General features: G+C 46.2%; 1 long non-coding RNA gene across 1 annotated transcript in view; it reads right to left on the reverse strand.

Moving 5' to 3' along the window:
• LOC149332151 (uncharacterized) overlaps window positions 1–12,110 on the reverse strand; it is a 75,770-nt gene extending 63,660 nt beyond the window's left edge. The window contains exon 1 of the long non-coding RNA XR_016284877.1: window positions 11,472–12,110. This is a non-coding gene — a long non-coding RNA (uncharacterized LOC149332151). The remainder of the gene's footprint in view (window positions 1–11,471) is intronic.
• Window positions 12,111–16,422: the final 4,312 nt, after the last annotated feature.

Below are 16,422 nucleotides of genomic sequence, written 5' to 3' on the forward strand. Positions count from 1 at the left end.
GGACGTCCAGGGGAGGTTCAGTGCCCACTGGGATCATCTCAAAACACGCGCGTGGTAGCAGAATCATACCGAATCGGATAGTCTATGAATGCGACCTCCTTTAAGTTTCAAATAAAGCATGTACACCAGATGCACAGCCTAAGAAGTTCAGTACTCTATTCCAGTTAGGAAATCGACGACGACATTTATCCTTTCACTTTGTGTCCGCCTGGTCGGTTAACCTCCATGCGAAAGCAGTTTTTGTGTTCTGTTTGTCGTGTGTTGTTTTTTTAAAAAATCTAGAAAGCGTAATTTCGAACAGCCTGTATGCATCTTGCTCTGACCCCGCAACAACCTCTCTGCAATCTGTGCCGTGAGCTTCTCTACAGTAACTGGGTGGGCGTTCGCTCGTACGCTGTTAATAATGAAGTAGCAAAATGCAATCGTTCATGCTGACTCTATACCCAACTCCAACCAACCCGTCGGCACGTGAATGAACAAAAATAAAGTTACAAAAGAAACAAACAGCACCCGAACTTCCCGCCGCGTTTTTCCGTATAACCGAAAGTGTCCTTTGCTCGACCGAGGGAGGGCTTCAATTCGACCGCGGTCGCAGTCTGAAATCGATGGTCGCCTGGCACGCTCCCTTTCCATCGATGTCACGTGACCGGTGACCCAGCTCAAACCAACGCGTGCCGCACAATTGATCTCTCCAGGGAACGTTATCTCTCTACATGGTTTCTTTTTTTCTTTTGAGTTTTCTTTATGCTTGAACTTATTTTCTTGTTCCAGTAACCCAGTGGCTCCCTCCTCTATGTTTAATAACGGTAATGGTTCTTTCCATGTAGCAGCTTTATACAGTCGCGCCCTCTTCCGGCTCTGAGATCGTATAGAGTTGTCCGAAACGCTACACACTATACCGGGTGTCCCAGCTAACTTGAACCAAGGGTTTAAAAATGAAATATTGGGGTCAGGAGAGTGAAACTACCTGCATATTGGTGACAGGCATTTGGCGCACCACAGGAAATTTTTTGTATTGCAATTACTTAACTAGTAATTAAAATAATTTTTTTTAAATTTTTAATATTGACTTTAGACACTAAGTGTGATTCGCAAAGTTGGAGAGCACTTTCAGAAACCCCCATTCCATTATTCGCCATAAAGAAAACCTTACGTGTACCTCTTTTTTCGAGCTCGAAAGAAAGCCCGCGAAATACAAAAAAAACCACGTGACGAGCGCATTCGCGCGCCGCGATCGTGCTGCTCTCAACCGTGCTTTCAGTGAACGAAATCAGCTCCGGTATTCATTCGGCGGCCCCGTTTCAGAGGCAGGCCGATATCTTGGTGGTGGTTTCTTCGGCCGTGTCAGCCAGTTCGCGCGTGACGGTGTAAATTGCAGCGAGTGCGCTGCGCTTTGCAGTCGCGATAAAGACTGCCAAGCTCGAAGTTTTCAAATGAGAGGAGTTTTATTTGCCAGTTGCAAAGAAAATAAAAGTGGCGGTTTATGGCTTGGCTGTGCGGCGATGACAGCCGTGGCATGCGGTTGTCCTGACTCCATTTCATTTCGGTTTCTTACCAATTATAAAAAGTGCTCGAATAGGTCACCTTGTGCGACGATACAGCTATGGCATCTTGTAACCAAATCAGCCGTTGCATTTCGTATGACAGCCTCAGGCATGTTTAAACAGACTTCCGTTATTTTGTCTTTAAGGTCTTGCGGTGTGGAAGTTGGTGTGCTGTACACCTTGTCCTTGATATGACCCCACAAAAAGTAGTCCAGAGGTGTCATATCAGGAGACCTGGCTGGCCAGTTCACGGGACCTAGTCGTCCTATCCATTTCTGCGGGAACGCTGCGTCGAGCCAGGTCCGAGCCTTGGCGCTGCTGTGCGCGGGGGCGCCATCGTGTTGAAACCACACATTTGTGGCCCTGGCGAGCGGTAGATCCGAAAGGAAGTCGTCAACGGGTCCTCTGAGGATATCATTGGTGTAGCGATCTGCTGTCAGCGTCTGGTCGAAAAACACAGGCCCGATCAAACTACCGTCGAAAAGTCCACACCAAACACTAAATGACCACTGGTACTGGTGCTGCGTCTGTAAAACCCAGTAGGGATTTGAATCGCTCCAGTAATGAGCATTGTGCAGGTTCACCTGTGAATTGCGCGAAAAACTAGCTTCGTCACTCCATATCACTTTGTTCAAAAAATCCGGGTCGTCCTGCATCTTTATCAGAATCCAATTAGCAAAATCGGTCCTGTTTTGGAAGTCCCGTGGCAACAGATTTTGATGAAGCTGTACGTGGTACGGATGCAGGCGGTGTTTGCGCAGTATTCGCCAAACTGATGACCTGGAGACTCCGGTATCCTCGCTCACGCTGCGCACGCTTGCTTGGGGTTCCAGAGCGAACAGCGATAAAATATGCGTCTCGAAGTCCTCGTCAAAAACAGGTGCTCTGTGTCGTGTGGACGTAAAACTGCCCATCCGTCGCAGCGTCTCGAAGGCACGCAGGATCGTTACTGAACTTGGCCGCCTGCCTGGGTGCCATTGTTGCATAAGGTCTGCAGCGCGCCTTCTGTTCCCATGACATGCACCTAGAGCCAGAACCATGTCTGCTTTCTCTTCATTTGTAAACGGCATGTCTGCAGTGCTAGTAATCACTACACCAAAGATTCAGTCTCGCATGAGAGTGGCATAAGAAGAGCACACGACAAACTGTGCTTCACCGCTGCTTCCAGCTTTCAAAATCCTCATTAGGAAACTGCAACACACAGCCGCCAACACCTCGCGGCGAAACATTATTCCCTGTATTTCTCTTTTGCTTCTGAGTGACAAAGCAGACTCGCCATCTCAGTATCTTATCAGATTGGGACTAAGTCGTCGTCGCCGGGTGCCAACTAGCTGACGCGGACGAAAAACCCCCGCCAAGATATCGGCCTGCCGCTGCAACGGGGCCGTCGAATAAAGGCCGGAGCTGATTTCGTTCACTGAAAGCACGGTTGAGAGCAGCACGATCGCGACGCGCAAATGTGCTCGTCACGTGATTTTTTTTGTATTTCGCGGGCTTTCTTTCGAGCTCGGAAAAAGAGGTACACGTAAGGTTTTCTTTATGGCGAATAATGGAATGCGGGTTTCTGAAAGTGCTCTCCAACTTTGCGAATCACATTTAGTGTCTAAAGTCAATATTAAAAAATTTAAAAAAATTATCTTAATTACTAGTTAAGTAATTGCGATACAAAAAATTTCCCGTGGTGCGCCAAATGCCTATCACCAATATGCAGGTAGTTTCACTCTCCTGACTCCAATATTTCATTTTTAAACCCTTGGTTCAAGTTAGCTGGGACACCCGGTATACTGCTACGAGACTGATACACGTTAGACAGCTGCATCCATTTCGGTTTACCCTCAATCCCTCATTTCACCATTTCTTTGCTCCTTGCTTTTTTTTTTATTTTCGGACGTCGGTGGCACATGCGAGGATTGGCTAGACACACGGCCTCGCGAAAGCTACACGGACTGGACATTATCCGGACGCATTTGAGACATATGCGCTCCGAATCAGGATATCGCCGGGACGTTCCCCGGACGTCGTTAGCCGGAGGAGGATAGATAAAGTGGCTCGATTAGCTTTCATTGCCTGGACTGGTGGAAGGGTTCGCGCCAGCAGGAGATTGCGCGCTATTCCTGCGTAAAGCACGTGTTTACTAGTGGGGAAAAGGCGGAAGCATTCGCGCTGTTGGTTAGCAGGGACGATGACCAGACAAGGCTCACCAGTGAATCTACTTGCTAGAACAACCTAGCCGAGTTGCCTATTCCGCTTTATCTTTGTTCAGAGCATCATTCACCAAATATGTTTCACTCTTGCAGGATTTTGCGCTGTATTTTCAGAACACTTGATCCAATAACATTTTGTTGCTTTATACCTCGATGACGAAGCGTTTTGCAATATAGCCCTTTGCCTTCAAGTACAGTTGAACCTTATTATAATGAAATGGTCTATAACGAAATATTGTAAATAACGAAGGCATGACGATTCCCCTTGGAGGCTCGGTCAACACGAGCTATAATGAAACTGCGGCTATAACGATGTAAGCGCTGGGCTTCTGCAACTTCGTTATAACGCGATTAAACTGTTAGAACGTAATCTGTGCACATAGTTAGCAAAAAATGTTCTGAAGGTATATCAAACCGCTTTACTTGAAACGCTGGGACGAGTACTTTCATAGTTTATTTTTTTCCCTTAATTACCTACAGCGGTTCTGAACACTAAAGTTTGGATCTACGCTTCTCGTAGCGAACCAGCGCTACTGCTTCTGTGGCACCGAGTGTTCCAAGTGGTCTCACAGCGTATTTCCTTTGGGCTGCGAACGTATCCGAAAATATGTTTAGAAACTTAACAAGGAATAAAAGACTTGAACTGCGCGATTAAACGCAGAGGAAAGTACCTTCTAGTGGGTTTTCACAAAGCCTAATGAGTAACTCTGTTTCGTTAATTAGCCTCCCTGTTCCGTTAATTACCTCCGCCCTCGCGCCGTTTTTGCCTTCGCATCGAAAATGCGCGAAACCTGCGTAAATGCTCCTTTATATGAGAAATCACAAACAGTAAGCGAACGCCCATCTGACTGTCTTAAATATGCCAAATTAAGTATTTTATAGAAAAGTGTACAGAGCTAGAGGGCAAATTTTCTTGCACTGGACGTGGTTGTGAGGTTCCAACCATACCTGATACGTTTGTACCATCGCCTCTTTCTGACCGCGGAGCAAAACCAATCGAAAGACCAGACGAGGTTGGGCGCCGCGGTTAAGTCCCGGCGCATTATTGATCCAACCACGTTGGCCCGCAATGCAAAGCTGTATGTAGATTCACACGCACTCGACTCTCCCAAGGGCATGCAGACCTGTGTACATAATCGAACTCATGGTCTCTCATTAAGCAACGGGAGTTCTCCAGTCGCTGAGCCACTGCTATGCGTATGAATCCCGAACCTGAGCAAGGATTATTTTTTGGTAAATGCAATGAATTTCTCCTTTTAATTCAGTTTGTTATTCTCGTTGCTCGCAGAGTAGCATGTGCTCTGGCGGCTGCGAAGGCTCGGTTCCAGTCTCTCAACGAGCACTTTTTTTTTTCTGAATGGCGAGCTTTATTAGTGTATCCTTATTAAACCTAAGGTTTGACGAAATCTCCTCTGGTCGAGTAGTATATTCATGTGTGAAAAGAAAGGAATAACGCCGACCAAAAGGGAGTTGGAAAATGATGTAAATCACGTTTCGTGTTCCGTGAACAAGCCTTGTTGTTCCCCACGAAGTAAACAAGGCTTCCGTACGGAAGCCGAAACGTCCTTTACATCTTTTGCCAACTCCCTTTTGGTCGGCGTTATTCCTTTCTTTTCACAACGTATCCTTATCGGACATTGTTCAAATTGGTTTTCTTCGAAACTTAGCAACTGTACACTCTGAATGAATAGCGCTTGTTAGCTTGTTTATAATTCGGGCGACAAACTTCACTGGAAAAATTTTTCCGTAGTTAGAATATAAACATTACATCTCTTGAAACATTTCGTAAAGGGCACGGTAAGTTTTTGCTGAGAAGTGGAAAACTCAGCTCATAAGCTTCTTGCAAAATATTGTCACGTTGTAGTGACGGCAGTCCAGTGGTCAGGAAGACACAAGAAAGACTTGCAAACGAAGCTCTTTATTTGGGCTGACTTGCGCCCGCAAAATAACTGGATCACTCGGTGGCGGCGTAAGCAACAAGTGTGCTCGTCAATCGACGAACTACGAATGTCCGCCGCTCGCGGCATCGCTCAATTTAAAGCCGGCAAGGAAACTTCCAGATAACAGGTCAAGATCATCTACGGTAATCTGGAAAAACCTAGATGCAGCCTTTCATGGCTGCGAACAATCGAGATTAGTCTGGTCGCTTCTCGCGCCACGAACAAAAGTGATAACGACCCTTTCCTGCTGCCTTGAGTGTGAACGAACATACACTGCAATGATACGTGGCAATATGCACCATCACCATCAGCCTGACTACACCCACTGCAGGGCAAAGGCCTCTCCCATGTCTCTCCAATTAATCCTGTCCTGTGCCGGTTGCGGCCACCGTATCCCCGCAAACTTCTTAATCTCATCCGCCCACCTAACTTTCTGCCGCCCCCTGCTACGCTTGCCTTCTCTTGGAATCCACTCCGTTGCCCTTAGCGACCAGCGGTTATCTTGCTTTCCCATTATATGCTCTCCCCATGCCCATTTGTCCTTCTTAATTTCGACTAGGATATCATTAAGCCGCGTTTGTTCCCGTACCCACTCTGTCCTCTTCCTGTCCCCTAAGGTTACACCTATCATTTTTCTTTCCATAGGTTGCTGCGTTGTTCTCAATGTAAGTTAAACCCATTTCGTTAGCAGCCATGTTTCTGCCCCACAGGTGACCCAAATGCACGAAGCTACAAAACCTCCATGTGCCTGTAATTTTGACGTGACTCATCGAACTAAATGTCGCAAAATAACGAGTTCGCTATTCTATGTGCTTCGTCAGATCGTCGTCGTTGCGTGCGGCTTCAAAGATCAAGAGAATAAGTCTTTACAGTAGCCTTACTTCTTGAAAGCCCTATCTAGTCTAAGAAGAATTATGCGCTTCTTTCCCGGCTGGCGCCACGCTTGAGATAATTTATTACCAAGGAAGTTGAGAATACTCGGCGGGAAAATGAAAAAAAAAAAAAGCCGTGCTACTAACATGGCTGCACCGCTGTAATTTGTCGCATTCACAATTAGCACGGGCCGGAAGAAAATAAAGCAACTTTATTCTCAGTAGAGAAGGCGCTTTCGAAGGAAGTTTCCAGTGGGGTTTGTATCAAACGAGATTCGCTAAGCTGGAACGGCTAAGCAAGGAAAAATTCTAAATGTTATATTTAAAGAGACCCGAAGAAAAATCGATTAGGTCAACTCATTAACCGCGTCTGGCCTGACCGTAAGAGCGGCTCGGAAAGGTGGAGAGGGGGTTCGGGGATAAGGAAGCGGAAGTTACATTGATTGCTCCCCTAATCACAGCACCGGGTGCATGCAAATGAGTGTGCCCAGGCGCAGTCGATATTCTTCAGAGTTTACTCGGCTTATCGCCCCGACGTGCTCCTTTATTTCGTCTTTGTAAGCCCGTGTCGTGGGTCTGTGTTAAGTACGAAAGAGAGCTCCGTCAGAGCAGGAAGGCAAGAACGTCTGGAGCTAAGAATACGTCGATCGATGGAGAACCGAATCGAAAGCAATCATTTCAGTCGTGAACGGTTTGATAAATTGACAGGTCGTTTGAAAGGTTATAACGAGGTCGGGTGGTGGCTTTGTTGGATATATAAAAGGAGGGATTGCACCGCCAGCGAGGACTGCGAAACGATCCACTTGCTAGGGGTTTCGTGACCACTTCACGGATCGTTGATGCACGTGACATAATCCTTCTTGCCCTTGTTAGGAAAAGAAGAAACGCTGCCGCGCATCTTTCTTTCTTTCTTTCTTCCTTTTTTTCTTTCTTTCTTTCTTTCTTTCTTTCTTTCTTTCTTACTTTCTTTCTTTCTTCCTTTCTTTCTTTCTTTCTTTCTTTCCTTCCTTCTTTCCTTCCTTCTTTCCTTCCTTCTTTCCTTCCTTCTTTCCTTCCTTCTTTCTTTCCTTTTTTCCTTCCTTCTTTCTTTCCTTCTTTCCTTCCTTCTTTCTTCCTTTCTTTCCTTCCTTCTTTCTTTCTTTCTTTCCTTCCTTCTTTCTTTCTTTCCTTCCTTCTTTCTTTCTTTCTTTCTTTCTTTCTGTGCGTGTGTGTGTGTGTGTGTGTGTGTACGGGAGAGACAGCGTTGATGGAGGAGGAGAGGTTATGAGAAAGGGGGAAGAGGTAGCAACTGTTTGAATTGTGGCCCTTCACTAACGGCATAACTCCGCTGTGTACTTTGAGTGAGATAATTAGTGTGCCTTCACTTTCCCATTACACTATTCCCCAATCATACCTGAACCACGCCAAGACGAAACAAAATAAGGAGGAGGGAAAAAGAGTCTTGAAATGTAAATGTATACGCCTATAGTACAGCAGTACAGCCACCAGAAATGAAGGCAACAGATCAACCCAGTGAATAGTAATTAGGCACCAATAAAAGGACCAGTATGAAAACCAATGCTATACTAGCCACACGCAAGGTTAGGGGGAGAAGAATGCACAAATCATAAAACTTCCAAGCATAACTTCAACGTAAACGACCTTGTCTCTGTAGCGGAAGCCTTTGCATGGCAAGCAAGGGATGTTACCACAGTTGTTACGTTATGTTTAGCATTTTAAACGCCGTTCTTCGCCTATCGCCAGAGTTGCTTGTTGTAGAACATTTCGTTAGTCCCCTCTTTCGCCAGTTCGATCTTGTCGCCGTCTCTCCTCGCCCACAGCTTGTGCTGTGGAGCCTAAAATCAAGTCTATGCCGGAAATGATACGAATGTTCATTCTGTGATCTTTAGACGCAACAGTGGTTTAATGTCGCAGCAGATACTTATCTATCATGTACACAATAATACATCGATTGTATTTACGTTTTGATTTCTCCGTCATTTGTGAATGGCTCAAGAGACGACGTGCTCATGGTGTTTTTGCGATCGGCCAATTGGTTCGGCGGACGACCAGGACGAAATGCACACAGAGGACAAGAGCCGCTGTGACACTCCGGCCTAGAAAACCCATAGACCAAGCTTTCTGCACAGAAGAAGAAGCTACACATAACAAGCCTGCTGCTGCGAGGGTGTTTAATGGCTGGTGTGTCTGCTTTCATTTATTGTTTTTTTTGTGTGTACCTGTGTGTGCGGGGGTGGGGGATTTTTGTGCTACCGCCTACGAGCAACGAGTGCCGTAAAGTTCGCGGAATGTTCCTCATACAACTGCTGTAGTAAAAAGAAGCAATGAAGAACGAAAACAGTTAGTTTCGAAGAAAGATAATGGCGCAGTAACGTCTCACTTCTCCGTGGACATTTCCACCTTGCCGTGATGGAAGGAAGGAAAGTGGGAGTGAAAGAAGAGAGAGAGAGAGAAAAAAAGGAGCCATTGTGGGGGGGGGGGGCTTCAAAATAATTTCGAGCACCTGGGGATCTGTAACGTGTAATGACATCGCACAGCACAAGGCTGCTTTTACTGTTCGGCCCCCATCGAAACAGGGCCGCCGCCGTAAAAGCAAGTTGGAAATGTAGTTTGAGGTAATAGAGAGAGAGGTAGAGAGAAGAAATGAAGGTAAGGCGGCAGGAGAGCTGGGTGGAGAGGAGAAAAAGTGGAAAAAGTTATGAAGAAAGGAAAGGCGCGATAACTGTATCGCTCTCTGTAGGCAACTGAAAGGCAGGCAGGTCCGCTAAAACCCGCGAAAGCGGACGAGATCCGTTTCACTACCTGTGGAGAAAGACAGAAAGAAAGGAAGAAACAAACAAAAGTAGAAAGAGAGAAAGAAGCAAAGAAAGAAGCAAAGAAAGAAGCAAAGAAAGAAGCAAAGAAAGAAAGAAGGAAAGAAAGAAAGACAGAAAGAAAGACAGAAGGAAAGAAAGAAAGACAGGAAGAAAGACAGAAGGAAGGAAAGAAAGACAGAAGGAAAGAAAGAAGGAAAGAAGGAAAGAAAGACAGACGGAAAGAAAGAAAGAAAGAAAGAAGGAAATAAAGAAAGAGAGGAAGAAAGAAAGAAGGAAAGAAAGAAAGAAAGAGAGGAAGAAAGAAAGGAAGAAAGAAAGACAGAAGGAAAGAAAGAAAGAAGCAAAGACAGAAGGAAATAAAGAAGGAAAGAAATAAAGGAAGAAAGAAAGAAGTACAGACAGAAGCAGAGAGAGAAGGAAAGAAATAAAGGAAGAAAGAAAGAAGTGCAGACAGAAGCAGAGACAGAAGGAAAGAAATAAAGGAAGAAAGAAGTAAGGAGAGAAAGAAGGAAAGAAATTAAGGAGGCGTATAAGCTGAGAAAAGATATAACGCGCACTAAGAACGATGCATGTAGGCCTGAGAAGCAGCCTGTCAGTGGTCTCCTGGACTTGTATCTCAGGAACCTTGGCAGAAGTGGGACACCTTTGTCCCATTTACTGATGAGGCTCGAAGTTCAAGGGCATGCGTCCAAGAGAGCCGTCAATAGTCCGGCAGGCTGGAAGCAACCCGCAGTGTCAGGTGATGAGCTTCGAAGCAAGAAGCGATTGCGATGGTGAATCGTTCCTGTGCATGCGCAGTTGCACTCCAGGGCTTCAACCTCACCGATGAAGCCCGAATGTGAACGAGTGTGCAGTGTTGTCCCGATGCCCACAAAACGGAGATGCCGATATCTGAATGCCGGTGTGGATTGCTTAAATATAATCGGCACTGATGACGATTACATTCGATGACGTATACTGAATGCAGTGATGGCGGCGAAGGGAACAATGATCCAGGAATCATGCAAGAAAATGCGTTGAAGGTCGGCTAGCTGTAAAAACAATTTACCCGTCGCACGGGCAAATCCATTATCGCCTCATGCTGTCAAGCTTCTCAGGTTGCGAGTTTTACTGCATAGCCTTGGTGGACACATTGTGCTGGCAGAACAATTAACAGTAACAAGAAAAGAAGCAAACAATGCCTGCGTGTTCAGACATCCGAGAACGTCAAACCTCCCGTGGTGGTCGATACGAACCAGCAGTCGAACCTCCACTAACTAGGTCGACCTTCGCCGCCCACAAAAATGTAAGAGTGCCTCGATATGAGCTTCGCAGAACAAAAATGGGGACGTTACGAGGAGCGACGGAGGAAGAAAGAAAAATGAGCTGAATGGACGCTGATATTTGAACGTTGTTTGCTATCGTCAATTCGGAGAACGAGAATCATGCCGCAGGAATGAACCACTTTTGCAATTGTTACCGGTTTACTTCATAAGTGATTCTACACTCGCGTATTTGCAAGAAAAGTGGTTTCACAGGCCTAAGTCGATTATGGACCACTTATCATAATACAGGCAGTTACGCAGAAAGAAATGATTATGGTAGAACCTGTAGGCTAAAAACGTTTGAATACTGTACGAACGTCAGGTACGATAAATATGCAAACAGAAGACAGCTAACTTAGGACGTCGGATCAAGTTTTGCTAAAGATATGTACTTTTTTCGCCAATAGTACAGTTATGAAAATGGGCAGTAAATCAACGGCTGAATCACATATCAAAGAGCAATACTGCAAATTGACTAATTTGACCTGAATAATAATGGAAACTGTTTTTTTTTTTTTAAATATAGATATAAACTGGATATAGCGCAGTCCACAAGCTGGGACTGTTATATCAAGCCGTATCTACAGAGAGAATCAAACTGCAAATCTTTAAAATATCAGATAATTTTTTTTTATTTCCCCTCACTGAGCTATGCTGCCTGTTTACTACACTGCGTTAGATGATCAGAACCGCTACATGCATAATTTGCATAAAGAATGCATAAAAATGACAAAAATCACATGCATAAAAAATGACAAGAGCAAGACACGAGGGCATTATAAAAGACTCACGGATGTAGGCCGCCGGTGTCACTGGAACCGCGAACAGCAGCTGTAACAGGATCGGCGCCAACAGCGCGGCAAAGATGTGTGTCGAGAGGCACGAGGCGCTGTCTGTCCCGGCGACGAGGCGGCACGACGCACGATGCTGCATACCATCAGCGACGGCAGCGCTCGCACAGGTCCCGAAGTCATCGGTGAGTGCGCGGCACTACCGTAGCCTGCGGCCCGCCGCAGCCGCAGCCGGCATCGGCTTGGCGGCCGAGCGCTGCGCGCCGTCCTCAAACCGAGCACGCGACGAGCACGCCAAGCCCCCGAGAGCCGTTGAGTCCCTAGTTGAGAGGAGAGCGGGTGAGGGGAGAGAGGAGACAAGCCGTCCGGAGTCACAGCTCGCGCAGGAATCCTCTAGAAACACCAACACGGAACCAAACAGCAGCAGCAACGCAGTAGATCGCACGAGGTCTTCAACAAGAGTCGAGGGGCAGAGGGCAGCTGACAGATGTTACTTTCCCACGGCGCTTGAAAAAGAGAGACGGCGACGTCGAAACAACGGGAGTTTTGAATTCACGCTGCCGTAGTCAGCACGCCGCGCTTTCTTTTTCTTCCCAGAGAGGTGCCCCAGCTCGGCCAACGCAGCCGCGTCCGAGCGTGTGCGGTTCCCGACTGGTTTTGCCTGCCTGGCTGCAGTCGATAACGACGCTAGGCGAGGCGAACGAGCGGGAGTTCGGGCAGCTCGGGCCTGCCTCGGGGCTCCGACCTGTGGTGGGGGATTTGATTTTGGTTACGAAGGCCGCCGCGAGGTGGTGCCACGGGCTACAAAATGTGGTGGCGCTGACGCTTTGTATTGCCCCGGAGCTCGCGCCGCCGCTTCCTACCTTGCTTCAATATGCGAGTTGCTCTGTTTACTTGTTGCAGATTTGTATTTTAAGAAACCGTGAGACAGACGTCGGTGAGGTCTGTGCAGGTCGACTCCACAGCAAGGCGGGCATTATGTACGTCATAGTTGTCGATAACCTGATGACTTATTAACAAAAATTGAATAAAGAAATTTTTAACTTAGTGTGGACTGCTGTTTGAGGGAGGTATTCTTTTGCTCATTTCCTTGAAAAACAACCAACTCCAGCGCAAAGGGATGCAGATAGATGAACCTCGTTATAACGAAGTTGAATGGGCCCAACGATTACTTCGTTACAGTTGTAGTTTCGTTATAGCCCGTGTTGACCGAGCTTGCAAGGGGAACTGTCATTCCTTCTTTATATCCATTATTTCGTTACAAACCATTTCGTTATAACGAGGTTCTACCTGTATGCCACCAGGTGGCCCTTTCTACGCTGACACCGCTCACCGATAATCACGGTCATTTGGATCCCAAGCGCTGCCAGTATACAGCAACTCTTCTGCACCGTTTCCAACTCCTTTGAATGTCTAAGTTGAGTCCAGTACAGTCGTCGTCAGATTTCGTTTGAACCCACGAGGGAAGCTTCAAACGGGTTAACAAAAATTGAAGCTCCGGGGTAGATTAGCACCTATAAAGGGCTACTCCGAAAGATTTTCAGGCGTTTGGGGTGGAGATCGTATTATATTCTCTAGACATTTGTCTAGAGAATATACAACTTAGGTCTGTCGGCTACTTGGACATCAGTGAGCTCAAATAGAGCATACCAAAGAAAATATCAAATTACTTTTCTTGCAGTGACGTCATTTAGCATCTGAATGCATAGCTCTTTGTTGGCGGTAAGTTGCGCCCGAATATAATGATTACCAGGCCTCAAATAATGTAAGGCGTAGAATGTGGCGTATTTGCTACATCTTGTTATAAAGACAAATGGAGAGTAGAAAAATTCAACGAAATTAAAAATAATCGACCCTCTAAGTGCCTCGTTCAACGAACGTAGCTCAACGGTGAAAGCTGCCATTAAGCTAAAAAAAAATTCGCGCTAAGTGGCAAAAAAAAAAGAAACAATCAGTCACCTTCGACATGCATCTCTAAAAACGAAAAGAACGCAGTGAAGCGCAACTTCTTTGGGATTTGTCCGCCAGCTGTTTTTTTTTTTTCTTGCGCAGGTCTGCGTGTGTAACCATGTGCCAAGTGGAAAAAAATCCACTTTTTTTTTTCCTAGAAGCTGCACCGACTTCAATAAAAAAACTGCAGGGTGGCAGTCAACCATCCTCGCCGTGATTAGAACATTCACGAGACGTCACTCAAAGCTACAAGAAAGAAGCGTCTTCCCGGGGTCACTTCGTAAGAACGGGGTTCGCAGAATCCAATGAGCCGTTTCCAAGCTGGGTGTTTCCTGGAAGAACCGAAAAACGAAACGAAGGGTCCCTCCTATATTGCGAACATATTACCGCCGAGCAGTCGGATGTCCATTTTTGGCCGACATGAAAATAGCTAAGAAGGAGAGCTTGGGGAGAACAGGACACACCCAGACAGACACGACGCCGACGTTTCTTTAGCATAGCCTTTTCTGTTCTCCCCAGGCCGTTGTAAGCGAGAGCCCAGCTTTCATCAGTGAGGTTTAGTAAGATCTATTCTAGGTGTTTTGGAGAAGAGTGGTTTCGAGAATCGGTTGCTAAGAAGTAAGGCAAGACTGGAGAAGTGGGAAAACAGGTGTTAAATAAAGTGTGGTCATGTAAGAACACCAAACTCACAAGGTGCTCCAGCATACACAGGAAAGAAAGACTGATAGACATTGAGAGAGAAGGCTGGATGGGAAACAGAAATAAGGGAGAAAAGGAACGATCGGAAAAAAGGGAGGTCCGGACCAATAAACGTTCTCCTTTCTGGCTGACTGCACAGAGGGCGCTGGACATTAGGCCGGTGACGACGGGTGGTGGTTCTACCCGTCGTCCAAACGGAGGAGAGTCGTGGCGTAGAGCTCGGATTAGTGTTCCTAGACACCTGTCACCGCAAATTCGATGCCAAATTCCCAGATAATGTCTTCTTTGAGATCCGACGTCATCCAAAGCGAGAGGAGTCGTGACGTCTAGCTCGGATTAGTGGCCCAGACACCTGTCGCTGCTAGTTCGATGAAAGACTCACAGATAATTTCTTCGAGGTCTCGCGGATTGTGCCCAAAGCAAAATGAGGAATCCCACTCATTGTGGAAAGAACACTCTTTTTTTTTGTGACACAAAGAAACCGTTCAGACATCTAGCCCTTTTCAGGGGTGAAGAGGGCAGAATGATAGCTGCAGCGTCCCCCTATGTCCCCCCCCCCCCCCCCCTCTTCCGTAAAAGCCCATCCGGATAACATTGCAATTGGTGAAGTTGTGAACGCCGGAGTGTTTTCTGGCAAAATAGGTGCTCTGTCATTAATTCCAGATCACTAATTTTGAAATGTCGGTTTATTGGTACCAAAGGTTATTGTAACAATGACGCTGACTTCGTCTTCAGTGAATGTGTAGAAATTTGGCCTTACAACTACCTTCGCTGTAGTCGACATAAACTATTAGGGCCCAAGGAAAACCTACCAGAACGATTTTATTTATTTTTAGCACCTATTCCTCTTTTATAAAGAAAAACATATCACGTAAATTTCGTTATGATTGCTTCATTCGTTCCGAAGTTACACAGGTGTACTTTTTATAGTACGCTGGGTCCTTCCCATTGCACATGTGGCTACTACGCTCCACTTCTACTTGGTGGCGTAAATTTTATTAATGTGTCCGTGATTTTTACGCAGGGTGATGTAACACTTCTCGCAGTCTCTCATGAATCTTTCCGGACTATACTGGCACCACAGTTACTATAATTTGCGCGGGAAGCTTTCTCCTTCTCACAATAGCATCAGACATGACTGAGCCAGAGAGTGTCTGTGAACCGCTAGTTGCTGCATGTGAAGGCGTAGATAATGGCAAGAAATTTTCTTCCCAAAACAAAAATAGTCAGCAGACTCGTCTCTATCAATTTAGTAGATTGTTCTGGCTTTAACAATTGCAAAGTGCAGCTTTCGTGTCAACAGCCACCTCCACTTTTTGACCCTGATGCTGATGTAGTATCAGTTGACGGCTTGATCCGAAAGGTTGACACCTGGCATACCACTGTTGCAAAAAATTCAGGGGGCACTTTGACTGTTTAAAGTGGGTAGAGGCGGAAGCGTTTTCCGCACCACCTTCGCTGTTTCTGTGGCACCGGTGGCGTCACATATAATTGAGTACTAATTACTAAGTGATGACAAATCACTAATTAATGGTTAATTACTGCTTGATGCCTGAATACTAATTAACTGCTAATTAATGACGCTTCAGCTTCGCCTTTAGGAGTGGAACGCGACAGCGCGTTGTAGCGCTGCCAGGGATTCCACGGAACACCACCCGTTCAGCGCGATGCCTTGCCCTTTGAACGCAACGCTTTTTGAGGAAAGGAAATGGCGCAGTAATTCTCTCTCATCTCGGTGGACACCTGAACCGCACCGTAGAGGAAGGGAGGAAGTGGGAGTGAAAGAAGATAGATAAAGAGGAGCCGTAATGAAGAAAATGAAAATTGTATTTGAGGAAAGGAAATTACGCAGTAACTGTCTCACAAAATTCAGGGGGGCACTTTTTTGACCTAAAGTGTGGTCACTGATGCCCCTAAGAGTGGAACGCGACAGCGTCTTGCAACGCTGCCAAGGAGTCCATAGAACGCCATCGCCCATTCGGTTCTACGCCTCGCTCGTCAGTAAATTGGTTTCTGAGGAAAGGAAATGTATCTGTCTCTCATTTGTCGGTGGACACCTAAACCTCGCGGGAAGGGAATGGAGGAGGATGAGAGTGAGTGAAGACACCGTATTCACTAGACGCGCCTTTGTTCATTCCAAACCATCGAGCTGGCATGGCGGAGTGGATAGCATGCTCGTGTCTCACGCCGTAGACCGGGGTTCGATTCCTGAGCTCGACCAATTTCTTAATCGGTTTTATTTATTTATATGGCCTGACTAGTAAAGCTAATTAGGCTAATTGGGTAATTAAGCAATTAACTA

This window comes from Amblyomma mixtum, chromosome 8, assembly GCF_055824585.1.
Source record: "Amblyomma mixtum isolate Tamu chromosome 8, ASM5582458v1, whole genome shotgun sequence".
Taxonomy (NCBI): domain Eukaryota; kingdom Metazoa; phylum Arthropoda; class Arachnida; order Ixodida; family Ixodidae; genus Amblyomma; species Amblyomma mixtum.